We start from the raw sequence: 12,629 nt of genomic DNA on the forward strand, positions 1-12,629 counted from the left end.
CAGAAGGAACACCCATTCAGAGCCTGCCCCACATGTGGCCCATACATATTCAGCCACTGAATTAGATAAGATGGATGAAGCAAAGAAGTGCAGGCCCACAGTTACTGGATGTAGATATCTCCTGAGAGACACAGCCAGAATACAGCAAATACATAGGCGAGTGCCAGCAGGAAACCACTGAACTGAGCATGGGACCCCTGTTGAAGGAAACAGAGAAAGGACTGGAAGAGCTTGAAGGGGCTCGAGACCCCATATGAACAACAATGCCAAGCAACCAGAGCTTCCAGGGACTAAGCCACTACCTAAAGACTATACATGGACTGACCCTGGGCTCCAACTGCATATGTAGCAATGAATAGCCTAGTAGGGGCACCAATGGAAGGGGAAGCCCTGGGTCCTGCCAAGACTGAACCCCCAGTGAACGTGATTGTTGGGGGGAGGGTCGTAATCGGGGGAGAATGGGGAGGGGAACCCTATATAGAAGAGGAGGAGGAGTGGCTAGGGGGATATTGGCCAGGAAACCAGGAAGGGGAATAACAATCGAAATGTAAATAAGAAATACTCAACTTAATAAATATAAAAAATAAAAAAATAAAGTAAAAAAATAAATAAATAAAAAATAAGAAACAAAAACAAAACAAACAAAAAAAACAAACCAGAGGTCTTCCTGGTTGCTGCCCCTGCAGAGAGCCCCTGGGCAGCACCCCACGAGCGAACCTGAGCCTCGGGACCACAGGTAAGACCAAATTTTCTGCTGCAAGAAAGCTGCCTGGTGAACTTGGGACACACGGAAGCAGAATTTCTCTAGGACCGGGCACGTTCTGTGTTTACCGGAAGTCCCACACCCGCGGATCCCAGCCCGCAGCAGCTCTCTGCTCCCAGACCCGGTGAGAGAGAGACCCAACCGCCTGGTCAGGTGGGCACTCCTGAGGCTGCAGAGCGGAAGAGACCAACAACACTGCTCACCACTGCCCACATCCCTGGCCCAAGAGGAAACTGTATAAGGCCTCTGGGCTCCCGTGGGGGAGGGCCCAGGAGCAGCAGGACACCTGCCTGAGACACCACCGGAAAGGGAAAGAAACAGACCGGATAAACAGTTCTCTGCACCCAAATCCCGTGGGATGGAGAGCTAAACCTTCAGAGAGGCAGACAAGTCTGGGAAACCAGAAGAGACTGCTCCCTGCACACACATCTCGGACGCCAGAGGAAAAAGCCAAAGACCATCTGGAACCCTGGTGCACTGAAGCTCCCGGAAGGGGCGGCACAGGTCTTCCTGGTTGCTGCCGCTGCAGAGAGCCCGTGGGCAGCACCCCACGAGCGAACCTGAGCCTCGGGACCACAGGTAAGACCAAATTTTCTGCTGCAAGAAAGCTGCCTGGTGAACTCAAGACACAGGTCCACAGGAACAGCTGAAGACCTGTAGAGAGGAAAAACTACACGCCCGAAAGCAGAACACTCTGTCCCCATAACTGACTGAAAGAGAGGAAAACAGGTCTACAGCACTCCTGACACACAGGCTTATAGGACAGTCTAGCCACTGTCAGAAATAGCAGAACAAAGTAACACTAGAGATAATCTGATGGCGAGAGGCAAGCGCAGGAACCCAAACAACAGAAACCAAGACTACATGCCATCATCGGAGCCCAATTCTCCCACCAAAACAAACATGGAATATTCAAACACACCAGAAAAGCAAGATCTAGTTTCAAAATCATATTTGATCATGATGCTGGAGGACTTCAAGAAAGACATGAACACACTTAGGGAAACACAGGAAAACATTAATAAACAAGTGGAAGCCTACAGAGAGGAATCACAAAAATCCCTGAAAGAATTCCAGGAAAACACAATCAAACAGTTGAAGGAATTAAAAATGGAAATAGAAGCAATCAAGAAAGAACACATGGAAACAACCCTGGATATAGAAAACCAAAAGAAGAGACAAGGAGCTGTAGATACAAGCTTCACCAACAGAATACAAGAGATGGAAGAGAGAATCTCAGGAGCAGAAGATTCCATAGAAATCATTGACTCAACTGTCAAAGATAATGTAAAGCGGAAAAAGCTACTGGTCCAAAACATACAGGAAATCCAGGACTCAATGAGAAGATCAAACCTAAGGATAATAGGTATAGAAGAGAGTGAAGACTCCCAGCTCAAAGGAACAGTAAATATCTTCAACAAAATCATAGAAGAAAACTTCCCTAACCTAAAAAAAGAGATACCCATAGACATACAAGAAGCCTACAGAACTCCAAATAGATTGGACCAGAAAAGAAACACCTCCCATCACATAATAGTCAAAACACCAAACGCACAAAATAAAGAAAGAATATTAAAAGCAGTAAGGGAAAAAGGTCAAGTAACATATAAAGGGAGACCTATCAGAATCACACCAGACTTCTCGCTAGAAACTACGAAGGCCAGAAGATCCTGGACTGATGTTATACAGACCCTAAGAGAACACAAATGCCAGCCCAGGTTACTGTATCCAGCAAAACTCTCAATTAACATTGATGGAGAAACCAAGATATTCCATGACAAAACCAAATTTACACAATATCCTTCTACAAATCCAGCACTACAAAGGATAATAAATGGTAAAGGCCAACATAAGGAGGCAAGCTATACCCTAGAAGAAGCAAGAAACTAATCATCTTGGCAACAAAACAAAGAGAATGAAAGCACACAAACATAACCTCACATCCAAATATGAATATAAAGGGAAGCAATAATCACTATTCCTTAATATCTCTCAATATCAATGGCCTCAACTCCCCAATAAAAAGACATAGATTAACAAACTGGATACGCAACGAGGACCCTGCATTCTGCTGCCTACAGGAAACACACCTCAGAGACAAAGACAGACACTACCTCAGAGTGAAAGGCTGGAAAACAACTTTCCAAGCAAATGGTCAGAAGAAGCAAGCTGGAGTAGCCATTCTAATATCAAATAAAATCAATTTCCAACTAAAAGTCATCAAAAAAGATAAGGAAGGACACTTCATATTCATCAAAGGAAAAATCAACCAAGATGAACTCTCAATCCTAAATATCTATGCCCCAAATACAAGGGCACCTACATACGTAAAAGAAACCTTACTAAAGCTCAAAACACACATTGCACCTCACACAATAATAGTGGGAGATTTCAACACCCCACTCTCTTCAATGGACAGATCATGGAAACAGAAATTAAACAGTGATGTCGACAGACTAAGAGAAGTCATGAGCCAAATGGACTTAACGGATATTTATAGAACATTCTATCCTAAAGCAAAAGGATATACCTTCTTCTCAGCTCCTCATGGTACTTTCTCCAAAATTGACCATATAATTGGTCAAAAAACGGGCCTCAACAGGTACAGAAAGATAGAAATAATCCCATGCGTGCTATCGGACCACCACGGCCTAAAACTGGTCTTCAATAACAATAAGGGAAGAGTGCCCACATATACGTGGAAATTGAACAATGCTCTACTCAATGATAACCTGGTCAAGGAAGAAATAAAGAAAGAAATTAAAAACTTTTTAGAATTTAATGAAAATGAAGATACAACATACTCAAACTTATGGGACACAATGAAAGCTGTGCTAAGAGGAAAACTCATAGCGCTGAGTGCCTGCAGAAAGAAACAGGAAAGAGCATATGTCAGCAGCTTGACAGCACACCTAAAAGCTCTAGAACAAAAAGAAGCAAATACACCCAGGAGGAGTAGAAGGCAGGAAATAATCAAACTCAGAGTTGAAATCAACCAAGTAGAAACAAAAAGGACCATAGAAAGAATCAACAGAACCAAAAGTTGGTTCTTTGAGAAAATCAACAAGATAGATCAACCCTTAGCCAGACTAACGAGAGGACACAGAGAGTGCGTCCAAATTAACAAAATCAGAAATGAAAAGGGAGACATAACTACAGATTCGGAGGAAATTCAAAAAATCATCAGATCTTACTATAAAAACCTATATTCAACAAAATTTGAAAATCTTCAGGAAATGGACAATTTCCTAGACAGATACCAGGTACCGAAGTTAAATCAGGAACAGATAAACCAGTTAAACAACCCCATAACTCCTAAGGAAATAGAAGCAGTCATTAAAGGTCTCCCAACCAAAAAGAGCCCAGGTCCAGACGGGTTTAGTGCAGAATTCTATCAAACCTTCATAGAAGACCTCATACCAATATTATCCAAACTATTCCACAAAATTGAAACAGATGGAGCCCTACCGAATTCCTTCTACGAAGCCACAATTACTCTTATACCTACACCACACAAAGACACAACAAAGAAAGAGAACTTCAGACCAATTTCCCTTATGAATATCGACGCAAAAATACTCAATAAAATTCTGGCAAACCGAATTCAAGAGCACATCAAAACAATCATCCAACATGATCAAGTAGGCTTCATCCCAGGCATGCAGGGATGGTTTAATATACGGAAAACCATCAACGTGATCCATTATATAAACAAACTGAAAGAACAGAACCACATGATCATTTCATTAGATGCTGAGAAAGCATTTGACAAAATTCAGCACCCCTTCATGATAAAAGTCCTGGAAAGAATAGGAATTCAAGGCCCATACCTAAACATAGTAAAAGCCATATACAGCAAACCAGTTGCTAACATTAAACTAAATGGAGAGAAACTTGAAGCAATCCCACTAAAATCAGGGACTAGACAAGGCTGCCCACTCTCTCCCTACTTATTCAATATAGTTCTTGAAGTTCTAGCCAGAGCAATCAGACAACAAAAGGAGATCAAAGGGATACAGATCGGAAAAGAAGAGGTCAAAATATCACTATTTGCAGATGACATGATAGTATATTTAAGTGATCCCAAAAGTTCCACCAGAGAACTACTAAAGCTGATAAACAACTTCAGCAAAGTGGCTGGGTATAAAATTAACTCAAATAAATCAGTTGCCTTCCTCTATACAAAAGAGAAACAAGCCGAGAAAGAAATTAGGGAAACGACACCCTTCATAATAGACCCAAATAATATAAAGTACCTCGGTGTGACTTTAACCAAGCAAGTAAAAGATCTGTACAATAAGAATTTCAAGACACTGAGGAAAGAAATTGAAGAAGACCTCAGAAGATGGAAAGATCTCCCATGCTCATGGATTGGCAGGATTAATATAGTAAAAATGGCCATTTTACCAAAAGCAATCTACAGATTCAATGCAATCCCCATCAAAATACCAATCCAATTCTTCAAAGAGTTAGACAGAACAATTTGCAAATTCATCTGGAATAACAAAAAACCCAGGATAGCTAAAGCTATCCTCAACAATAAAAGGACTTCAGGGGGAATCACTATCCCTGAACTCAAGCAGTATTACAGAGCAATAGTGATAAAAACTGCATGGTATTGGTACAGAGACAGACAGATAGACCAATGGAATAGAATTGAAGACCCAGAAATGAACCCACACACCTATGGTCACTTGATTTTTGACAAAGGAGCCAAAACCATCCAATGGAAAAAGGATAGCATTTTCAGCAAATGGTGCTGGTTCAACTGGAGGGCAACATGTAGAAGAATGCAGATCGATCCATGCTTATCACCCTGTACAAAGCTTAAGTCCAAGTGGATCAAGGACCTCCACATCAAACCAGACACACTCAAACTAATAGAAGAAAAACTAGGGAAGCATCTGGAACACATGGGCACTGGAAAAAATTTCTTGAACAAAACACCAATGGCTTATGCTCTAAGATCAAGAATCGACAAATGGGATCTCATAAAACTGCAAAGCTTCTGTAAGGCAAAGGACACTGTGGTTAGGACAAAACGGCAACCAACAGATTGGGAAAAGATCTTTACCAATCCTACAACAGATAGAGGCCTTATATCCAAAATATACAAAGAACTCAAGAAGTTAGACCGCAGGGAAACAAATAACCCTATTAAAAAATGGGGTTCAGAGCTAAACAAAGAATTCACAGCTGAGGAATGCCGAATGGCTGAGAAACACCTAAAGAAATGTTCGACATCTTTAGTCATAAGGGAAATGCAAATCAAAACAACCCTGAGATTTCACCTCACACCAGTGCGATTGGCTAAGATCAAAAACTCAGGTGACAGCAGATGCTGGCGAGGATGTGGAGAAAGAGGAACACTCCTCCATTGTTGGTGGGATTGCAGACTGGTAAAACCATTCTGGAAATCAGTCTGGAGGTTCCTCAGAAAATTGGACATTGAACTGCCTGAGGATCCAGCTATACCTCTCTTGGGCATATACCCAAAAGATGCCTCAACATATAAAAGAGACACGTGCTCCACTATGTTCATCGCAGCCTTATTTATAATAGCCAGAAGCTGGAAAGAACCCAGATGCCCTTCAACAGAGGAATGGATACAGAAAATGTGGTACATCTACACAATGGAATATTACTCAGCTATCAAGAACAACGAGTTTATGAAATTCGTAGGCAAATGGTTGGAACTGGAAAATATCATCCTGAGTGAGCTAACCCAATCACAGAAAGACATACATGGTATGCACTCATTGATAAGTGGCTATTAGCCCAAATGCTTGAATTACCCTAGATCCCTAGAACAAACGAAACTCAAGACGCATGATCAAAATGTGAATGCTTCACTCCTTTAAATGAGGAAAAAGAATACCCTTGGCAGGGAAGGGAGAGGCAAAGATTAAAACAGAGACTTAAGGAACACCCATTTAGAGCCTGCCCCACATGTGGCCCATACATATACAGCCACCCAATTAGACAAGATGGATGAAGCAAAGAAGTGCAGACCGACAGGAGCCGGATGTAGATCGCTCCTGAGAGACACAGCCAGAATACAGCAAATACAGAGGCGAATGCCAGTAGCAAACCACTGAACTGAGAATAGGTCCCCTATTGAAGGAATCAGAGAAAGAACTGGAAGAGCTTGAAGGGGCTCGAGACCTCATATGAACAACAATGTCAAGCAACCAGAGCTTCCAGGGACTAAGCCACTACCTAAAGACTATACATGGACTGACCCTGGACTCTGACCCCATAGGTAGCAATGAATATCCTAGTAAGAGCACCAGTGGAAGGGGAAGCCCTGGGTCCTGCTAAGACTGAACCCCCAGTGAACTAGTCTATGGGGGGAGGGCGGCAATGGGGGGAGGGTTGGGAGGGGAACACCCATAAGGAAGGGGAGGGGGGAGGGGGATGTTTGCCCGGAAACCGGGAAAGGGAATAACACTCGAAATGTATATAAGAAATACTCAAGTTAAAAAAAAAAAAAAAAAAAAAACTAGATTCCACTGTTGGTAGAAACCTATAAAGGGGGCAGAGGAATGAGAAATTATGGTTTAAGGAGGATGAACAAAAACAAATTATGTTAAAAATGTCTTAATGAAGGGAATAACAATCGAAATGTAAATAAGAAATACCCAAGTTAATAAAGATAAAAAATAAATAAATAATACCTTAAATAAGCAATACATTGTATTTTAATTATCAAAGAAATATCTTGTTTCTTAAGATATATTTTTTGAAAATTAAGATGGAATGGCTGTATTACTTGTAATCCAAAATAAAAACTTGTGAAATTAGAGGAGGCTTCCAGGTTCAGATGGCTCTTATGATAGTTAAACTGGTACACTTTTTATTATTATCTAGAATCAACATAGAAACACGCCCTGTGTGTGTGTGTGTGTGTGTGTGTGTGTGTGTGTGTGTGTGTCTAGAAGTTTACTTCCAAAAAGGCATAAATGAAAAGGAAAATCCACACTGGACGTAAAGGGCATCATTCCGTGGACCAGTCCCTGACAGAATAACAAAAGAAAGCTTAGGTGAGCAGCATCCTTCATTTTCCTCTGCTTCCAGACTCTAGATGAAATATGACCAGGTACATCACACTCCTGCTGCCATGACTTCCACACAATTCTAGATTATATCTTGTCTCAAACTGTGAGTCAAAATAAACCCTTCCTTAAGTCTCTTTTACTAAGTATTTTATCACAGCAGCAAGAAAAAAAAAGCTAATACAGTCCTGCTGCTTTTGATTCTATGTGCAAGGAACACATTAGGATGAAACACACTTTGCCTAGAAAAGCCGTTTACACCATAGCTAGGATTGAAAGACAAAGGGAAAGAACGGGGGCTTACAAACAACTTATATAGATCCTTGCTAGCTCCCAACGCTAGAGCTAGGCCTCTAATCTTCAGGATTTTACCAACTCTCCAAATAGAGAACTAGCCTCAAACATGTGAAAATTGTGGGAATATACAAGAGGCAGTGCAACTTACATTTTTAATGACATACATTACGTTTTTTGTCAGTCAGCCCTCTCAGCCAGGTCAAGGTTATTGGTGTGAATTTGCACAAAGCAAAGCAAAGTATCATAAGATAAAAATCTATATGCAGCCTGTCATTATTTTCCCTTTTGTAATTTTAAATATTTCAGATACATTTTATACAGATATAATAATGTAATAGTAAAAGTTCCATAATACAATTTCAACATATTCATAGTTACAAATAATATAACAATTTGATTTCATCTATGTGCCTCCAGTGTTTATTGTTTATATTTTCAAAACAATGCATTAAGGCTAATGTCTGGAAGAGTTCTTTTTCTAGACACTTTATCCAATATTTAAATGTTTGGTTGTATTCATGATGCAAATGCTTATGATATTCACACTACAAAAGAAAAGGAAACAACTTTCAGATACACACATATACACATACAGGCTTTTAGACGAGAGAGCCTTTAGATTTTATTTATAAAAAATAAAAAATCATGATTCTGTAATGCCACCAAGGCCTTAAAATCCAGTTCTGAGCAGAAGCAGAACAGATTCCCGACAAATGAATCATAACTTTTAAATTATATTTGACATTGATAATACCCTTTGTACTCAGCCTTGAAACCATGGATACCCACGGGCAAATAGGACACAAGAAAATAATTTCAATCCAGCAGAAATTCTATATCACAGAGATGCTCTCAATAAATTCAACCATTGCGTAATTTCCACTCACGACAGACTTTAGAGACCTTTAATGTAATCCCTTTTCCTCATTTTATCTAAAATCTAAAATGAGGTAAGAGTTTAATTATCAAAAAAATGCAGGCACATTGTAACAGAATTAGTTCTCCTTCCTGGTGATTAGTGTAAATAGCAAGTATTCTGCTCTCGTGTCACCTCATAGAAATGACTATAGCTCTATCCTCATAGAAAATTCCCCATTAAACAATAGTGTCTGTGTAACTGAGGAATCCAGACAACAGCAATATATCGGCGATGAAACCTGGCTCTGCCCATCTTATCTCCCTCCCTCTCTCAACATTTAAATGACATTGATTTCTCAGGTGCAAAGGTTATCTCTTCTGGGTTTTCTAAATAGCATTTCATCATATAGTTGATATATTTTCCTATTTTAACTTTTCTGTATTTTAATTTTTCATTTTCTATGTAAATCTACAGATACTGTCATCTTAATGTTTTGTTTCTCATCATGTGAATTAGTAGCAAAACCAATGCGATGCTTACCCCAGCCCCATACATACACCACATACATACACACACACACACACACACACACACACACACACACACACACACACACACACTATCCCTTTCATCCAAAACAAAAAGGTTTATAAACTAATATTCTATCCTTAGTGTTTGCATTCCTTATTCAATCCACTCTATTATAGCTTCCTTATTCATTTTTTGACTTGATAAAGGTTATCAATGGTGTTCTTGGAATTACTAAATCAATTGGATTTTGAAAAGTTATCCATCTAATTTGACCTTTCTCAAATTTTATTATTAATCATGTTCTTCTTTTTTTAATTTTACCAGATTTACAAGAAATAACTTGCCTTATTACTTTTCTATTCCTTGGTAAATTCCTTCTCAGTCTATTTTAGTTGTTTTGTCTTTTCTTTCTGTGATGTATTCATAAATGAGCTTCAATGCTTAATGCCCCAGTACTGACTCCAGTGTTTTGTCTTGATTATTAACTTGAATGTTTTATGATATGCCTAAGAAAGTAGCAAAATTCTCCTTTGTATCTATTTGTGAGGGCATTAGCAGGGAGTATTTTCTAAGGGAAAAAGACTGTATCTAAGGTAGAACATGAAGAGAAATCAGACACAAGCATTCTCTACAGACCTTTCTTTCTACACAGTATAGCATGGGCATTTTTCCATGCCCACAATTAAAGTGTTAACTGTTTTTTTTTGATATATAATTTATTAAGATAAAATGTAGCTTGCTGGAGTATTCAATTCAGTGGTCCAATCCAAGGTTTTGTAACCATTACCAATGTGCATCCCCAGGAAAGTTTTTTTTTTTTTTTTTTTTTTGCTATAAGTTGCTTAAAAGTCCTACCTATGGGAGATATAAAAAAAGTTTTACCCTTTCTCCTATAGTCTCCATGAAAAATCAAGACATGATTTCACCAGAGATTACTCTGGAGAAACAATGATCTTATCGGGCTTCCTTCTAGAGGAAATGTAAGTGTTTATTTATTTACAAGGATGAGGGGGACCCTTCCCAGACTCTACAAATTATTGTCTCTCTACCCTAATATTCCCGTGCTCATATATTCTACTCCTTCCCTATGACCACATAAAATGAAACTAGAGTTACTACAACAGGTGGGAGGGAGTCCCTCAGGTGAGGTCTGGTTTTGACTCTACCCCTCTATTGATGGGTGTGAAGAGTCAACAAGCCCAGGTGGCATGAACCTTTTGCAAGTATATCCCAAGATGGCTGTTACTCAGCAGAGATGACAGTTACTCACAATACCATGCAAATAAATCTAGGATCCATTATCTGTCACTATATTTTCCTTACTCTCCTTAACCTCTGACAGTCATACACTTAGTTACTATATAGACATATGTCTCTGTTTCTCTTCTTTCAATTACCACAATGTTTTAAACATTCATTCATACATTTAACATGTATCATTACTTTATTTTAAAATATAATTTATTATGTTCTGTTGTATGGCTATAGTATATTTGTTCATTCACTTATCAACTGTTAGGAACTAAAGTTGTTTTTATATCTTTGGTTTTAGTTTTCAAGATTCAAGTTTAATTGTTGCCTTTTCTAGAAAGAAAAACCTGGGCCATATAAACCACATATCATCAACATTAGAGATTGATTTTGTCTTAATAGAATATTATCTCTGAACTCATTTTACTTTGTTTCAGGATGCTTTTCATATCAGTAAACCAGATATATACTAGTTAAATAGCAGAAGAATTTTTTATATATCACAATGTTATTGATCTGATAATTGTTCAATATGAAAGGAAAATATTAAAATACAAACTTATCTTTAAAATCAAAACTGAAGAACAATGTGCAAAAATTAATTCAAAATCAACTTAAGTAGTCATAAGGAAACAGGGGGTTTAGAGTGAAAAATATCCATTTGTTAAGTAATATATACAGTATATTATGTACAATACTTCAGAGTATAATACACCATTTTTTCCTGCTATTCTCAACCTCAGTCTAAACATAGGAAGTCACTTGTATCTTGACATTACCAATCGTGTACATTTTATTCTTAAAAATCTAATTAGTACTTTATCTTCAAACTCTTCCATTAATTTCCCCATTTTTTAAAACCCATTTACATTTTATTGTTTGGGAATTTTATAGAGTCAGCACTAGCAGATATCAGTTGTTATATATTACTTGTTGGATATAACAGTATCATTGCACACATAAATTCATAGTACCTATATGAACAAGGCCCATACAACATCAAGCCTTCAAAATCTTATCATAGCTTCTGGCCTTTTATTATTTAATTTTTGTTATGTATCCTCCATATATATATATATATATGTGTGTGTGTATATATATTATGTATATACATATACATACACATATACATACACATACATGTACCCATACATATACACTTATATATGTGTGTATATATTCCTAAGTACATGCATGTGTGCATATGTTCAGTTACATATAGCATTCCTTGTATGTATAATATTTCAGGGTTGACTACTTAGAATTTGAGAGAGAAAGCAGGGGAGAGAAATGTTTATGGAAGTGGTCAGAGAAAAGGAAAATAATATAATTACATTTTAATTTCAAAAATATAATCCCAATATGGGATGATGGATAATGGGCCCATGAAGTCACATCTCTAGCTGAAGAACTATTGGCAAGCGTGGTTTCTAAGGAAAGAAAGGTCTGTTTTATATATAGATAAAGTCCCTGAGAGGTGGCTACAGTGCTTCAGATGACTCTACACCCATGCACCTACAGGCAAAAGTAAATAGATTCAGTGGGTTTAAAAAAACAAAAATTGAGGTGAAAATGGGCAACCACAAATCCCTAACAGTAATAATGATAGATGTTATGTTTTCAGATAGGAGCATGCTGTCTTCTGAGAGGCTCTACCTAGTAGCTGATGCAGACAAATACAGTTACTCATGGTCAAACAGTGGATGAAACTTGGAGACTCTTATGGGAAAATAGGAGGAAGAATTGTGGGCCCAGTCCCCAGCTCCGGAAAAAAAAAGAATTGTGGGCCCAGAAGTGCATAGGAACTCCATGGGAAGGCCAACAGAATCAACTAACCTGGACCCTTAAAGCTCTCAGAGACTGAACCACCAAC

Source organism: Rattus norvegicus, chromosome X (genome assembly GCF_021556685.1).
Source record: "Rattus norvegicus strain SHRSP/BbbUtx chromosome X, alternate assembly SHRSP_T2T, whole genome shotgun sequence".
In the NCBI taxonomy this organism is placed as follows: Eukaryota; Metazoa; Chordata; class Mammalia; order Rodentia; family Muridae; genus Rattus; species Rattus norvegicus.